The sequence below is a fragment of the Miscanthus floridulus genome, chromosome 7 (assembly GCF_019320115.1).
Source record: "Miscanthus floridulus cultivar M001 chromosome 7, ASM1932011v1, whole genome shotgun sequence".
In the NCBI taxonomy this organism is placed as follows: Eukaryota; Viridiplantae; Streptophyta; class Magnoliopsida; order Poales; family Poaceae; genus Miscanthus; species Miscanthus floridulus.
Window position 1 is genome coordinate 77,684,099 of NC_089586.1, and position 18,548 is coordinate 77,702,646.

At 43.7% G+C, this 18,548-nt stretch overlaps 1 pseudogene; it reads left to right on the forward strand.

Annotated features, from left to right (window-relative positions):
• The first annotated feature begins 2,547 nt into the window (after positions 1-2,547).
• LOC136465690 (uncharacterized) lies at positions 2,548-17,453 on the forward strand (annotated as a pseudogene).
• Positions 17,454-18,548: the final 1,095 nt, after the last annotated feature.

Here is an 18,548-nt window from a genome sequence, read left to right on the forward strand (position 1 = left end):
GTAGTCTTCCCTCGTGACGAGATTATGGAACTTTGACCTTTTTGATGTCCAGATAATATGTGTAGAACTCAATGGCCTCCTCCGTTGACCATCCTTCAACCATGCCCCCTTCTGGCCTAAATCTGTTTCTAACATACCTCTTAAAAACTTTCATCAATCTTTCAAAAGGGAACATCTGATGCAGGTACATTGGGCCAAGGGCTCTAATTCCTAAGTTATAGGGCCCACATGCACCTGTCTCTGTCCGACAACCTTTGACATTTATGCATATGTTTCCATTAACTTAAAAAGACTGTCGGGTGTCCTCGGGGAACCCCGAATCATCCACGATTTCCGAGCAGGATCACGTTACAGAGTCATTGCAGTATTACAACATTTATTCAAATATTAATACCAGAGTAAAAATAGTGGAAGTCTTACAATAACATAATTTACAAAACAGTAGTTTCAAACCTCGCAACTAGGTTCGATTTATTACAAAATGAAATAGTGGAGTGGCATTATAATATAATACAAAACACACAATAAAATTGCCCTGCCCAAGGGCCACACATTTACTTCTTATCGTCATCACAAGGTACAACTGTCATGCAGCATGATCCAAAATAGATCTGCTCATGAGGCTTACCTGCAACAAGGGTCAACGAACCCTGAGTACAAAAGTACTCAATAAGACTTAACCGAAATATTAACTAATAAACTTAGGAATGCAGGCTTAGGGACTCAAGGTATAGCTTTAACAATAATCAAAGTTCTTTTGCGTAAAACTCTTTTAACAAAATTCTTTATATAGAAAACTTCATAAGAATTATATACAAAGCTGACACGATCCATGTTGAGATCATGAAACTTTATATCCAACACCTTCACAAGCCTTATTCGAGTTCCAGTTATTAATACTACGATGATGAACAGTGAGTTGAGTCTCCATAACCGAGGAGCAACAACGATTCGAACCGATTAAACCCAGCTGGGGATTCCAGACGACACGACATATGCAGGTCCCTGACCTACATATATCAACCTACTCTCGGATCCTCTAAAGCAAGAATGGGTCCGCGCCACCTGAGAATACAGTACTCCACCAATCCAGCCCATTGCCACGTGGGTACACGCTATTCCCGCCATCTCTCCACTCCCAGTGCGTGAGTAGCCATTCTCGTAATAGAATCGCCAAGTTCAGGCTTACTAGAGTATGTGGCTAGTACTATAAATTCTCACCTCATGTAATTCAACAACGGACGTGCCTTAATCGACATAGGCGGAAAGAACTCGCTCACAAGACCTCCATGTCTTGTGGCTCACACACACCGAGTCCGTCTGGTCTAGAATTATTACTCCACATTCCCATATCACATGATAACATAAGTAACCAAGGTTCCATTTGAAACTTGCATGTGACAGTTAATCACCTGACTTCAACGTTCTACGCATAGCTAAGCAAAACTAGGCATATATGAATTTAAAACTGGTAATATGGTAAATTTAGAATAACAAGGTTGGTAATGCACCAATTAGGCTCTTACTTAACTCCTAATCACTTAATGTGGTAACGGAAAGCAAAAGCGAAATTAATTTGTAAAACACAAGGTAGGGTTGTATGCATCCGGGGCTTGCTTCGTTGACGGAAAAGTCCGGCTCCTGCGACGTTTCACAAGTATTCGATCCGACCTCAACAAACGGATTAACCTCCTCAACAAATTGATTAACTACCACGTTTTCACCTTCGTTCACTACACGTAATAACAATGCCATGTTTAACATGATGCGGAATACGAAACATGATGCTCGATGATGGATGCAAAATTAATACTTTGAATACAACTTTCCTTCGCGGTACAGTTGCAAGTCAAACAGACTAAATCTTTTTTTTATAACACATACATCAATTGCCAAGGATCATTATCAACTAATGACCCAAGGTCATCACTCAATCCAAAATTTCAAACAAAACCTAAATCATTAAAGGTTACTATTTGCTTTTATGAATTAATTATTTAATTCAAAATTATGAAATAAATCAACTTATTCTAATTGAACTCAACATTTTAGTACATGTTCATTACATGATAAGTAAGTGGCAAAACAAATTTCATAATTTTTGGACAATTAAATAAGCCTAGAAAAATCATGGAAATCCATTTATTAATAAATTGAGCAATTTTTATCACATTCAAAAAGTACTGAAAAACATTATTTCATATTTTTCTTAAATACTATACATCACAGAGAAGTCACACAAAAATTTTCATAATTTTTGTATCTCTAAATAAATCTACACAAAAATAACAAAAACAGACACTATTCATTCAAATCTGAAAATAGAAAAAAATCCATTTGAACGCTGAGTCACTGACAACCCGACCCCACCTGTCATCCCTAACCTCCGACGTTGACCACGGCGGCACGCGTGCTGACCGGCGAATTCTCGCCGCCGGTGAGACCAACAGCGATGGCGAGGGTACTAACATGATCACTACGTCACAGCGCATCGATTTATGGCACTAACACGACCAATTATGGACTGAACTGAGCACTACGCTGACCATGGCGGCCACGACGGCGCTGCTGCACTACGCCGGTGATGTGAGACCTGTAAAGCTTAAATGGGTGGCTCAGGAAGCACCAACAGCTCACCCCGAACGAGTTGGAGCCAAGAGCCGAGCTGGATGATCAACGGAGGCGCTGGTCGACGTTCACACCAACCACGGTGGAGCACGCAACGACGACGGCGATGTTTCGGTGACTGTGGTGGACAAAATGGTCAATCAACCAGGGCACAAAGCACCACGGCACCATGGAGAAGCTGAAACAATGCTTCCCTGAGGTCAGAAGCTCACCGTAGAGTGCTGGCCACGACGGAGCAGCCACGACGGAGATGTTGCCGGCCGCGAGGAAGAAGAGCGCGCACAGCAAGTTCTCGGCGAATACAGGCGACCAAGGTTGGTTGGCTGGGTACGCAAGGAATAGGCGAAGCTGGGACAGGCTTTGCCGAGATGGCAACGGTGCTAGGTCGACGGCGAGAGCTCGACGGAGCTGCGGTGGTGGCGACGGGAAAAACAGAGGGGGAAGAAAAACGATGACGACGGCGTCTCGGTTCTTATAACGTGACTCAGAAGCTTAAGGAAGCCACGATGGAGCCGTTTCCGTGCCAACGCGACGCCAAGGACGGCCACGACGCGCCTGGAACGCCGAAGAAGGTCGCCGGCGGTGTAGTTTGAGCGGCGGGCACTGTTCCACTTAATTACAGAATTACCATCCCGTTAGAAACTCAAAGTACTCCCAAATTTTCATAACAACTCAAAAATCTCCAAAAACAAAAGTTGTTCAAAATCAAAAGTTCTACAACTTTGCTTCTATAACATCTCCTAATTCGGTCTAGATTTGAAATGAACTTTTGAATTTGAATAGGGAAATTTAACGAATTACGCCTTTTTGAATTACTCAAAATTTTTCTAAACAACTTGAAAAACTCCAAAAACAAACTTTGTATAACTTGTCAAGCTCTACACTTTTGCTTTTGGGCTCAACCCCAAAATATGCTTAGATTTTGAAATGGATTTTTAGGGTAGGATTTAAATGCTGAAAATCAGGGTTTTCTCGAAAAATTCAAAATCCAAATAAACTTTGAACTTGAGTCAAACAATACAATTCAACACATACCACATGAATATAAACTTGTTTTAGTGTATGCATCTCAAAGTTTTTTTTTATATGACCAATTGCCTTGCAATGCATATGATGATATGGCAGTTTTAGTATTTTAAACACCCAGGTTGTTACACCCGCCCGCCACGCCCCACGCCCACGGCCCGGTCAGCGGCGCGCGCGCGCGTGGCACGCCTTTATCCTTTTCTCAGCTTCTCAATTTAGATGAATAATTTCCAACCATATAAGCTGAGTCCGCGTTCAGTCAAAATCCCGTATGATATTAAATCATACAACACTTAATATTACGCACCATAAAGTTTTATTTAATTATTAAATATTATATGGGTCAAGCCCATATTATATCAACAATGGCTATCGGGATAAGCGTTCTGTTCAAGCATATCACCGACTTCCCCAAAAGGCCAAAACAACGGCTCACGCATACCAGATACAACAGTCAGCAAAGGCCGATCAAATAAAAGCTGCAGGCACAGGCCAAGAAATGGAGCAAAAAGATGACCTCCCTTCACACGTGGATAGCTAGCTAGCTAGCGACCTGCATTGCTAAGCTCTCAGGCCCTTGGATCATAGGAATTCCAAAGGAACGTAATTCCCCCGTCTATACTTTCCTGTGTTTTTTCATTCCTATGGTTTCTCACAACATCTATATTTTGTTCCTGCTTTTCTTTCTTTTTCTCTGTTTTGCATTCTTTTGTTCCAGGCCCTCAATCTTTTGTCTCGCCACTTGCCTATGTTGTAAGCTTTAATATATTTTTCTTTCTTCCAGGAGAAGTCCGATCGAACAAAAACTGAAACAGGTAAACACCGGCATAATGCATGCCGCAGTGGAACTTCAATTCTTGTTACGCTCGCTGCCAAAGGACCCAAGTTGTAAGCCTGCATGCATCAAGAGAATGGTATCACCTTTAACTGGAGGCAGATATGCTGCGACACATCGTGCAATACAGCAGCGCGCGACCCACCCAACGTGTCTTTTTTTTCGCCTCTCGTCTACCTCGAGCCCTTCCTCCCCCAACCCCGCCTCCTTCCCCGCCGCCGGCCACGCTGGCCACCTCCTGCTCCCGCCGCTCCGCCCCGCCCTGCCCTAACCGTAGGGTGGCGTGCAGGCGGCGTCCTCGCCCCCGCCCCTGCCCCCGCCCACCCTAATCCCAATGCAGGGTGCTAGCGAGCTCCGCTACGACACCTCCGCCGCCGCGCCGCCAAACCACCTTCTTCCACCGCCGTCTCTCCTACCACCACCGCCGTGTTGCAGCCGCCTCCCCCGAACCCCCTTTTAGGGCCGCTTGAGATGAGTTTTCCTAATCCTAACGCTGCCACCGTCTCCTTCCTCTCCAGCGGGGTGCGGGCGCGGGCTCATGGGCAGCTTGGTCGCGTGGGAGAGGGAGAGAGAGAGAGGGTGGGGCAGCCCGCGTCACGCCATCCGCACTCTGCGCCACGGTCGCGTATTTAACTTTGCGCTTTGATTTGCTGGCCACGCCCGGTGAGACCTGCCAGGTGTTTTGGTGGGATAGGCAAAGGTGACGACGAGAGAGATACAGTCGGGCGGGTGCCGTGCGTGAAACCTTGCTTATTAATTGCTCTCGCTATAAAGTGAAAACAGAATTTGTATGCTTGCAGTGGCACAAGTAAGATCGCTTTGATGCTACCCTTTTTCATAACCTTTTTGTTCTATGGTGATGAAGACTGAGGACGTGGTTTCGCTTGGATCTATGCACCGATTTTTGGCCGCAGTCAGTTACTAAAGTAGGATAGATGCGATGTTTTATATTAAAAAATACTGCAGACAGATACGAGGTGAAGTAACGGAACTGATGAAAATGCTCACACGCCAACGCGAATGTTTTACTGGTCCGTCGAAATTAAGGAATCTGAATCGATACACTCGGAACAGAGAGTGATCAGAGGCTCACAGAAATGGCTCAAGAATGTGACACCGCTTGGCCAGAGCACTAAGCACCTGTGTATCTATCGTTTAGCCTATAACTCCAGCAAGTAGAGAGCTGTAAATATCGTTTGGCCTTTGTTTGAAAGGAAATCTATGTTAATATTGTGAGGCATTAATTACTCATTGCTGAATGATCATCTAGCACTGAGTGAGCATTTGGAGTGCAGGTCACAGTAAAGAAAAGACAGCCGAATTTACCGTAAGACAGCTAATCCGCCCGGAGACGTTACACATCCTTTACGCTGTAATTTTTTCTGTTGGCATCACTGCATGCACGCATCTGTGACCAGAAGAGATTAATACGAGGCTGTTTGGTTACCGGACTTGGTTCGCCTCGCCCTCGCCTAGGCTTCGGCGGCCACAGGAAAGCAGGCGGCTGCTTGGTTCGTAATTAATGTGTGGCACGCCACACGATCTTCAGTTCATTTCCAGTGCTTTTAGCGTTTTTCTCGCCACAGCGGTGGCGTTGTTTTTGTCCGCCACAAAACTGTGGGAGAGGCGATCACTTACATTAAGGCCCTTCAGGCGAAGGCGGCCATGCTGGGAAGCAGGCGCTAGCGCGGCAGGCTGCCGCTAGGGGTGAGGCCTCCTCCTCTCTCTCTTTGACGGCGATGCCACAGACCGCACAAGGCATGGCGGCCCTGTGCGCTTCCGACGTCCCGCGTGGCTGGGGCGGCGTGCCTGTGCCGCCTGCTGCTCCAGCCGTGCCAGCGTCGCCGCCCAGATGCAAGACGTGGACGGGGCCAAACGTGGTGTTGACCGTGGCCAACGACAACGTGTACATCAGCGTGTGCGCGCCACGGCGCGCTAACACCCTGACCATGGTGATGTTCGTGCTAGACAACCACGGGATCGACGTGATCACCGCGCAGATCTCGTCCGACAGAGTTCGCGCCCTGTTCATATCTATGCCCATGTAAGTAGCATTGTTGCTCCATCCATCCAGTGTCCTCCTGGTTTCATAGCATAGCTTCGGGGTTCGGGCTTTTGTTGGCCAGACGTAGGGGTATGGTCGTTACAGCAGCTTATATGTGTTGCGTAGACCTGGTGAGCATGACGATGGGCGATTTGTTGACATTCTTAGAGGAGAATCGTCTCGTTGGGACGAGGGGATTTGATCGGACATAAAAATGAAATGAATCCACCTATTTCTTCACAATATTTGAATTTGAAAAGGGTTTTTTACCGTTGAATTAGGGTTCGTGTGGGCAAGCCTACGACAAAAAAAACTGTCAAAATACCGTTGAATTAGGGTATGTTAGGGCTTTCTTTTGTCGCACTTTATTTAATGGAAAGAAGTGATCCAAAAACCGACAGGATCTATATAAGTTGAGGTTTCGTAGATCCTGTAACCGTAAGGAAATAATACGTTAGAGCTTTATTTTTATCGTACTATGTCCGATTGGAAGAAGGTGGTGGTCCCAATACCGACATGATTTACGTAAGTTGACGCCGCATGGTTCTAGCAACCACAAGGAAGTAGTACCTTAGAGCCTTATTTTGTCGCGCTTTCATGGTAAAAGGTGATCTAGATACCGATCATACTAAATCTAGCTAAGCTAATTGACAGTTATGGTTACCTTTCCTTATTCAGTCTCATCCTTTTAACTGGAGATATTGGTTTGCAAACGTCTTTGCAAAGGTTGTGGTTACGGGATTCAGTAACTATTAGAAAAAATAATGTGTTAGAGGTCCATTTTTTGGCGGCGTGTATATGTATATGGAAAACATGCTTTATTAGAAGTTGACATAAGAAAGTACTAAAGCCTACCACTAAAAAGTTAGATATAAATATGATCCAAATTTTCATACTCTTCACATACCTTGAGTGCACACCTGTGGATTCGTGCTTTGTAGGAATAACTACTATGTGACTTGCTTTATGATTAAACTCTTTTTGTTACACAAAAATGTTACAAACTTGTCCAAATAGATAGAGTCTATTGCCAAGAGGTTTGTTTTTCCATTGCTGGTTTGATTAGTGTGGCAGTATGCCATTTGAATGGTCAGTTAGTAGTAGTTAAGGCTACTTGCTACTTGAATCATGTACCATCTCACAATTCCATATTTCCCAAAAAGATGAGTTTGTACTTTGCACATGATACTTTTTCACTCTAGTAGTAACATGAATGCTCAGCGGCACGGTTGACCAGAAACATGCATATATACACCCAAAAGGCCGAACCCAATCAGAAACAAGTGCCATTGCTCACGAGACTTGTAGAACCATATATAGCAAGGCGTTGCCTGACAAAAGTCTATTCATCAAGAAAATAAATCTGCTCATACATGCATATTGAAGTGGTAACATTTTCATTTTCTTTTTGTCATACGGCAAGCTTGTTTGCGTGAGTAAAAGTTTGTGGCAGCTCAGTAACATTCATATATCTTTCTACTACATAACAGGTCACTGGAATAGGTGGTGAGAATCGTCGTTCGTCAGAGGAAGTGTACCAGAGGGCTGTGTCGGAGATCATGTACATGCTCCGCAGCAACAACAAGACCGGCCGGAGACGCCATCAAGGGCCTCAAGGGCGTCTCAAGCTGCGCCACTGCATGCATGCTATCGATCTGCTCATCACACTACCCCAGATCTAGACATCACTGTCGATTCAAAAACCCCCTTCACTACCGGATTTTGAACCAACAGTGGCATATCGGCAGTGACGAGGGGTTGATATCAATGTCGGTTCTTAAAAACCGACACTAATCTGCAGGAAACAGTGTCGGTTTCTGGCTCCACCCGACAGTGTCTAGTTGAACAACACTGCCGGTTTGTAGTCCCAACCGACAGTGACGGTTGCTTCAAGAGTGTCGGTTCTTGGCTCAAGCCAACAATGTTGAGCATGCCTACACTGTCGGTTCATGGCTCAAGCCGGCAGTGCTGATCTAGACAACACTGTCGGTTGATGGCTCAAGCCGGCAGTGTTGAACAAGACAACATTGTCGGTTCATGGCTTAAGCCGGCAGTGTTTTGCAAGACAACGTTGTCGGTTTGTTGATAACCGGTAGTATTTTGCAAGACAATACTGTCGGTTCGTGGCTAACCGACAGTGATGGCCCATTCACATTTTATTGTTTTATAATTGATTTTAATTTATATTTTTTCGTGGAATCGGGTTTCGCTTTATATACGCTACGATATTAAACATTATAAATGTTACGGTTACAGTTCAAATGTTTTTATCCAGATCTCGATCCCTCAAAAAAATTGTTCTCGAACTTCACAGATTGTGCAATGCTTCTCAGACTTCTTAAAAAAATCTAGCGAGCCGCTCTGGGCCATACTGGTCCTTGTACCTCACAGATTGTGCAATGGAAAATACTTCATCTTTTTCCAACACCTCGGCTAAGATGAATTTTACGAGCTCCGATTGCAGTGCGACGATCTCCATGTCTAACAGTCTTTGGTGGTTATATTTCTTGCGCTGTTGTTCAAAAAAGATGATATCCAAAGAGGAACATTAAATCATTTTGTTGAATTATTAACAGACATAAATGAAATGGGGATTATACACACGAACTTATCGGCTTCTTCCAATTTCCCGCCGATGTAGTGACGCATTACCCACATTACATAAAACCCGCATTCATTGTTTTTCGCCGGCTGTGACAGGTACTTCCCCTCCATTTCGACAACCTTGGATGGGACCGGCGTCCCACCGATATGTCTTCTTCGGACACTGAGAAACATTAAAGGGAGAAACATTAGAAAGCGGTATGTGTGATTAGAAAATAATATGTTATTAGGATCGCTTACTAATTCAGCACTGCCATCAGTGCATCCAGATGATGAAATGGTTTTTTCTTTGAGTCCCACACCTCAATCAGATTTTTGGCAACATTGACACAAATAAAGATGAAATTGTTGCTACAATCACAGAATTCTAATTATCGAATAATCTTAATGAAAAAAAAAGCATAAAATTAAAAGCCGAGAACACATACTCGCAGTTGTAGGCTAGAAGTATGTGGGTTTTCTTTTTCATCGTGAATTCATCAAAAACAGCAATCAATCTATGTTTTAGGTCTTCCACGTCACATCCATAGAGGCCTAGACATGTCCTCTCATTGACTCGTAAGGGGTCCAAGAAGCCTATATAATCTCATTTGCTTTTTAGAATGCAAAATTTTGCTATACATCTACATAAAATCATAGGAAGTGCTCAAAAGTTAGCAATTTGTCTCGAGAGAGTAGTTAATTGTAATATCGTGCATGAAGGGTACTTACATTGTCCACAGCGTCAACATTTGAACATCGAGAGAGCGTTTCTGGTATAGCTGAAACAAGCACTCCCACTCGACATCAAACTTCTCTTCTTCAGGATAATGGAAAACATGTGGCGAACGAATAATAAACTCAAAACCAAAGTCGTCCGTCTCTGTTGCTTGAGTCATGTAATATTCATGCAACTAGCGCATATATGTTGTCAGATTTTTATACTCCTCATCGGAAACCAAAAGATTGTCACTTTCATACTTCATTGCCGGTGTTGTCGCCCCTTGTACATCATAATAAATGGTCGCGGCCTCTTCCATGGTTAATCCTGGGTTGTCTTCTACGTACTTCTGTATGTTCCTTAAATCTTTATTGTGTATTTCTTCGTCTCTTGTTGTAGCATATTTATTCTGTGTTTGCCTTTCGAATTTGGATTTCAACAAATACGAAGGCAGTGAGGCACAGAGATTGAAGAAACTAACACAATCTTCCTTCGAGATGTGTGCTGTAAATTTTTCTTTTATTAAGGTGGTAATGCTGCCACTGAACGGCCTTTTTCTTTTCTATTGGTCCACTTTATGAGCATTAGCGACCGAATCCAAGGATCTTTTCTGTGACTGCGAGGATGTCCTTGATCTTATTTTGGGCTGAGGTGGAGGAGGAGAAGGAGGATGACGACGAGAATTATGTTTTCCCGGCGCTGATGAAGATGGAGTAGGAGGGGGAGGAGGAGGAGGAGTCTCTTTTCTCGGGGCTGATGAAGATGGAGTCGGACGAGGAGGAATAGAAGGAGACCTCTGTCTTCTCGGGGTGATAGCTCCGGATGAGGAGGGGAGTGATCTCTATTGGGAGATGATGAGTGATCAGCACGGGTGGGCGAAGACTCACAGTCGTCCTCATCATCAGAGGACAATTGATGATCAAGCTTAATGAAGCGCTTACGCCAGGCCACTTGAGAGCCCTTGTTTTGACCAAGTTTCGGCCTGTGAGAGTGAAACATGAGAAATAAGACCGAGAGAGTTCATGGGTGGGTGGGATCGATGTATGTGGCTGACAGTTTGTTTTATATAGGGGGGCATGAACATCACTGTCGGTTTTTAAATAGAACCGACGGTGAAGGTGGCTATCACTATCGGTTTCTAAATAGAACCGACAGTGAAGGTGCATATATGTAAAGGATATATTTATTTAGATACTACAGTAGGAAAGTTTTAACAAGAACGATATATTTATTTAGACAGTAATGAAATACATCAAAAAATTATAAAAAATTAGAAATAAGTTATATATACGATAATAATATATTTATTTAGATAGTGAAGGTGGCTATCACTGCTCTGTGAACCTTGTGGCATCTCCAATCTTCAGCGTTGCTCTATCTTCAGTAGCATTCTTCTAGTACCTCATGTGTGCACCATTTTAGTGGACTGCGATGCATAATGATATCTATGGCTTGTTGTGAGAGGAAAACATTGTATCATGGTTGATAAGGCCTAGCTGAAACCAACATGCATGGAGAGGCTAGCTTCTGGTTGAGGGTAGGTGGAACCAATATTATCGGAGTAGGTGGGAGCAGTGTTCCAACTATTGTGGTCATGGGAGCACTGTTGGCATGTGAGGAGCATCTACACATCACTATCGGTTTTAGTTTAAAAACCGACAGTGAATTGGGCCTTTTGTGTCGGTTTGAGCAACTAACTGTGATAGAAGCTATCAATGTCGGTTTTAAAACCAAAACCGGCGGTAAAGGGCCCTGCCGTCAACTTTTAGTAAAAAAATATAAAAACAATATCGGTTTGGAGCCTGTCATCATAGCCTTTTTGTAAAAAATATTAAAAAGTTTGGTCCCTCTAAAATTCGAGCGCGGGTCACGGGGTCGAGAGTGCGCGGCCTTAACCGCTGAGTTAGGATAGGGAGTTTGGTTAGAATGGTTTTATTTTTTTCTTTTATTCCATCGTAATGCACTACTAAATAATAAATACAAAATCAAAAAAGCTTGGCCCGTCTGGGATTCGAGCGTGGGTCTCAGAGTACAGAGTGCGTGGCCTTAACCGCTGAGCTAGGGTAGAGAGTTCGCTTAGTTTGCTTTTCTTTGTTTATTTATTAATAGAAATAATACAGTTAGTTTATATTATAAAATAACACAAAAATTTGTGTCTTGATTATTTAATTCTATGATAATTAATTAATGGTCTATAATTATCAAATAATAGTGTTTGTGAACATCATCTTAATATTTAATTACATAGTCAATAATTAAATTGTAGAGATGCGCACAAAATATAAATTAAATATTCAGTGCGAATTGCTGAAACAACGTCTGCATAATGATTACATAGTTAACAATAATCTAACTATCTTTAGGTGCATCAACAATGAGGGCCTCATTGTGATCAATTCGTACATAAGCATGTTCGTCACCCTCTTGAAGGATAGGTAGGGGTACGTTCGCCCTGAATGGAGGTATTTCCTGATAGCCCTTGTAGTCTTCTTCGTCCATCACTCCATCGACACCGATAATCTTCCTTTTCCCTTCTAGGACTACTTGTCTTGTTGTCCCTTGCATAGAAGACTTGCATAATATCTCTTGCAAGGACGAAGGGGTCGTCTCTGTATGCGGTCTTAGTGAGATCAACGGTAGTGAACCCTTCGCTGTCAGTGTTGATTTCCTCGAACCGGACCCACTGGCAGCGAAAAAGAGCTGCCTTCAACGGACCGTAGGTTAGCTCCCATATCTCCTCTATGAAACCATAGTATGTCGCCTACACGTTGTTGTTTTCGTCGTGAGCATCAAAACGAACACCACAATTTTGGTATGTGCTCTGTAAAATGTGAATCCATTGATCTCATACCCTTGATACTTAAGATATGTACTCGAAAGTCCCTTGGCTAAAGCATCCAGTTGATTACCCAACTTTATTCCAAGCCAGCGACATCGTAACCAGCTGGTAAATTCCTCCTTATGTTTTTTATCCAACCAAGCATGTGATCTGCTCGGATACAGAGTTTGCAGCGATTGCCTGTGCTCATCAATGTATGGCATCACACCCTCGGCTTGCTAGAGAACAGCGAACTGTGCCTGTCTAAAAGAAACAGGGTCATCTACTGTAACAGATTTCTGACCGATCGTTCCTTTGCCACGTAGTCTTCCCTCGTGACGAGATTATGGAACTTTGACCTTTTTGATGTCCAGATAATATGTGTAGAACTCAATGGCCTCCTCCGTTGACCATCCTTCAACCATGCCCCCTTCTGGCCTAAATCTGTTTCTAACATACCTCTTAAAAACTTTCATCAATCTTTCAAAAGGGAACATCTGATGCAGGTACATTGGGCCAAGGGCTCTAATTTGGTCAACAAGATGAATGAGCAGATGCAATGAGATATCGAAGTAAGTCGGCGGGAAATGCATCTCAAGCCTAACGAGAGTTTCGACTATGTCCCGCTATAGCTGCTCTAGCGTGGACACATCAATGACCTTTTTCGAGATCGTGTTGAAGAACGAGCAAAGCTTTATGATTGGGACGTGGACCTTTGGGGGGAGGATACCACGCAGGGCAACAGGAAGCAGCTGAGTCATAATGACATGACAGTCATGGGCCTTCATAGGGCCATAGGTGAACTTGAGTTCTCTCATGTTCACTAGCCTCTTCGGGTTCGCATAGTAGCCCGTCGAGACTTTGAGTTCATTGAAGAAAGAAATAAGCTCACGTTTTTCTTCCTTCTTCAATGTCCATGACGCAACCGGAAGTTCGAACTGGCCATTCTCTAACTCTATGGGATGCAGCTCCTTTCTGATTCCCAAGTGTTGCATATCTAGGCGTGTGGCTAGTGAATCCTTCGATGTTCCTCCGGTGTCCATCAAGGTGTTAAGAGTGTTAGCGCACACGTTTTTAGTGATGTGCATGGGATCAAGACAGTGGCGTACACTCAGAAATGCCCAGTAAGGTAGTTTTCAGAAAACCAATTTTTCCTTCCAAACGCTCCCATCAGGCGCTACTACTGTATTGTCCCCCTTCCTAAGGACAACCTCCAGTTTATTGAGTTCTCGAAGTATCGTAGGCCCGTCTCGATATTTTGGAGCTAAGCGTTTCTCAATAGTACTGTTGAAATCTTTACTATTCCTATGTTAAGGGTGATCATTAGGTAGGAACCTACGGTGTCCCATATAAACTATCTTTGAGTTATTTGGCAGATTTACCGCATCGGTGTCGTTCAAGCACTCGACATATCCAGTATAGCCTTTTGTCTTCTCTTTGGACAACAAACCTTGACCTAGCAGGTCGGTGATTGTAGCGATAAGTACTCCCTTGATCGTGGCATGTTCCTTTTTGTACTCGTCCCAAACATCCGGCACACCCTTTTCAAACATCTCCACTAGTTCATCGATTACTAGTTCCAGAAACACATCGATGTCATTCTCAGGTTGTCTTGGCCCTTGGATCAGTAGTGGCATCTGGATGTATGACTGCTTCATATAGATCTAAGGTGGAAGGTTGTATATACAGAGCGTCACTAGTCAGGTGCTATGATTGCTTCTAACCTGGTCGAAAGGATTCATCACATCTGTGCTCAAAGCAAACCAAAGGTGCCTTACCTCTCTACCGATGTTTTTATAGAACATAGTATTGACAGTCCTCCAGTCATGCCCATCGGCGGAGTGCCTCATCATTGTATCTTTCTTACGCTCTTCGTCATACCAGCGCAACAGCTTGGCTGATTTTGCACATGCAAACAGCCTATGCACCCGGGGAGCTATAGGGAAATACCAAACGACCTTTACGGGACCTCCTCTGATCTTGGTACCCTCATCTGACGGCTCTTCCTTGTACCGTGAAGCTTCACACTTAGGGCACTTGTCTAAGTCTTTGTATTTTTCTCCACGGTACAATATGTAATCATTGGAACACGCGTTGATTTTTTTTAACCTCGAGGCCAATGGGGCAGATCATTTGCTTGGCCAAGTATGTCTTTTCTGGCAACTCTTTTTTTTGGAGTATTTTCCTTATTATACCTAACAACTGATCGAAGCCTTTATCGCTCAATCCGTTTGTCGATTTGAACTCTAACAGCATGATGTCGGCTTCTAGTTTACTTATTGGACAATTCCTATATAATGGTGTTTTGCCATCTTGTCTTATTTTCTCTAGCTTTCTTAGCTATCTTTCACTAAGACATCCGGTCTCTACATTACGTAGCAGCTGAGAAATACCATTGTTATCCTCGGTGTCGTCAGCTAGCGTATTTCTAAACTCATTATTAACTGTGGCCATAGGTTCCATGTTGACACCGGGTTCCTCGTCAGCATCATGGATGGCTACGTCAGGCATATCCACATCATCATCGTTTCCCTGCAGAGCATTCACACCAACCTCGCCATGCATAGTCCATATCGTATAGTTTGGCATGAACCCCCTGGTAATCAAGTGCGATCATATAGACTCAATTTAACGAAAGTTTCTATAATTCTTGCAATCTTTGCATGGGCAGAAGACAGAGTTCCCATTCCCAGCATGGGCTTTGACATCGGTGATAAACTGGCTGACGCCATGTATGTACCGCTTGTCCGTTCGGAACAGATGCATCTACTCTCGATCCATCTCTGTAAAAAAAATACTGAGATAGTAATTACAAAGAATTAATAAGAAATCGAGCTTCATGAACAACAATTGTAGCTCAAAAGTACCATTTTTGGAAAATATTATTGTACACTAATTATTGAAAATTTGAAATTGATAGTCCCAGCCCTGTAAATTAAAAATCGTAGTAAAAAATAATTATTGCACAATACTGAAGAACAACTATTCTACTCTACTTCTAAGAACTAATTATAGCATCACATACTAACAATGATGATCTTGACCACCATGGAATAATTAGCTAGGAATTTAAATGTGTTCATAGACACTAACCTTTTAGATAATGCATTCACCATAATTTGAGCCTTACACAAATATCCAATTGAAAAAGTGTTCTCTAGAATGAAGAAAGAACTAGAATGAGAATCAAGCAATGTAGCCATCAAAACAAAGCTAATTAAGTAACAAAATCAAAGAAATGGATGTTTGTTACTAACCTTAAAGCAAAAAGATCAAGCTATTCTTTAAAATCCAAGCACTAGCTTTATGGTGAAGAGCAGCCGCAACAATAGAGAGAAGGGTCCAAACGCACGTCTCTGTTCTCGGGATGAAAGAGAGGAGGAGGAAGATGACGGCTGCAGCCTTTTTGTGTTGTAGACTTATCACCGTCGGTTCTTGGCTAGAACCGATAATGATAGTGCCCAATCACTGTCGGCTCTTGGCTTAAATCGGTAGTGACGAGTGTCCGCCAAAACACTGCCGGTTCAAGCCAAAAACCGATAGTGATGTGGTCCTTCACTGTCGGTTTTAGCCCAGCACCAATCATTTTTTTTTTTAAACTCATAACAGGCAATGAAGGTACATCACTGCCAGTTCTTATAAATTTGATAGTGATGAGGCCGACAGTAATGTGCAAATCTGACGTAATGTCAGCTTGCAGCCTCCGGACCGGAGCGATCGAAAAAACCCGAAATAAATAAACTTGTTTGCTTAATTTACGCCTGTCGGTTGAAGGTTTTAGAACTGTCTCTTTGCGTCGTTCGTCGTCAGGTCTGGTCGAACTGAGTACCGTGCGTGTCGTCCGTGTGTGCCGACGTTGCTTTGCAACGTCGTCTCTTCATGTCGTGACTGTTGTACCACCGTGTGTTCTAAATTGCTGTTGAACCGTTTTAATAAAGTTCCGGATGTTGGTTTGTTTAAATGGTTTTTGCTGCTCTGTTGGTGTGCCCTGTGCTGCAGGTCGACGGGTGTGATTCTGGCATTCTGCAGGTCGGGTCGCAAACTGATGAACAGAAGACAGAAGGGAACCATGACTGCGTCACCATGTGTGTGCCTCCAGGATACTTACATCGTCCGGTCGTACCGTCGTCTTCTGAAATTGCTGAACCGTTTAAGTTTGTTGAACATTTGCTTCTTCTTCTTCTTCTTCTTCTTCTTCTTCTTCTTTTGAGCAACTTGTGGAACATTTGCTTGTGTTTATTGGATTGGTGTTGCTGTCGACTGTCGTCCCTGGTCCGCCTGGTGGACAAATATGCAGGTCGATGGAGCAATCAGAAACATGCATATATACACCCAAAAGGCCGAACCCAATCAGAAACAAGTGCCATTGCTCACGAGACTTGTAGAACCATATATAGCAAGGCGTTGCCTGACAAAAGTCTATTCATCAAGAAAATAAATCTGCTCATACATGCATATTGAAGTGGTAACATTTTCATTTTCTTTTTGTCATACGGCAAGCTTGTTTGCGTGAGTAAAAGTTTGTGGCAGCTCAGTAACATTCATATATCTTTCTACTACATAACAGGTCACTGGAATAGGTGGTGAGAATCGTCGTTCGTCAGAGGAAGTGTACCAGAGGGCTGTGTCGGAGATCATGTACATGCTCCACAACAACAACAACAACAACAAGACCGGCCGGAGACGCCATCAAGGGCCTCAAGGGCGTCTCAAGCTGCGCCGCCACTGCATGCATGCCATCGATCTGCTCATCAGCTTGCAGCCTCCGGACCGGAGCGATCGAAAAAACCCGAAATAAATAAACTTGTTTGCTTAATCTACACCTGTCGGTTGAAGGTTTTAGAACTGTCTCTTTGCGTCGTTCGTCGTCAGGTCTGGTCGAACTGAGTACCGTGCGTGTCGTCTGTGTGTGCCGACGTTGCTTTGCAACGTCGTCTCTTCGTGTCGTGACTGTTGTACCACCGTGTGTTCTAAATTGCTGTTGAACCGTTTTAATAAAGTTCCGGATGTTGGTTTGTTTAAATGGTTTTTTCTGCTCTGTTGGTGTGCCCTGTGCTGCAGGTCGACGGGTGTGATTCTGGCATTCTGCAGGTCGGGTCGCAAACTGATGAACAGAAGACAGAAGGGAACCATGACTGCGTCACCATGTGTGTGCCTGCAGGGTACTTACATCGTCTGGTCGTACCGTCGTCTTCTGAAATTGCTGAACCGTTTCAGTTTGTTGAACATTTGCTTCTTCTTCTTCTTCTTCTTTTGAGCAACTTGTGGAACATTTGCTTGTGTTTATTGGATTGGTGTTGCTGTCGACTGTCGTCCCTGGTCCGCCTGGTGGACAAATATGCAGGTCGATGGAGCATACGTAGAGCTTGCTTTGGGTTGGGCCGCATTTTGAGTCGTTGAAGCTGGGCTATTCCAGAAGGCCCATGTGGAAAGTAGCAGATAGGCCAAGCCCAGTGAAGTTAAGCCGGTTTGAATTGTTCTTTCCTTCCCGTTGGATTGTCGTCCCGTCGTCTCCTTAGCAGAAAGCAAATAGCGTTCCCCTCAACAAAAAAAAAAAAAGCGTTAAACAAACAAGTTGATGGACCGTGCTGATCTGATGATCCTCCTGGTCCGTCCAGTCCATGAGTCACTTACTCCTCGTGTGCATGTGGAGTCAATGCAAAGACCCGAGAGGGGGAGAAAAGAAGGGGAGGGCTTGCTTATCCAACCAGCAAATGCCCTGCACAGACACTAATCCTGCTCCCGGCATCCGGACCTCGCTCCCACATGCATGCACACAGACACAGTAGCTTTATTTGCGCCAAGCAGGCAGAGTGCATGGCCGCATGCAGCGCTTTTCATATTATATTATGTTATACATACAGTAGTGTATATATATCAATTCTCCATGAGA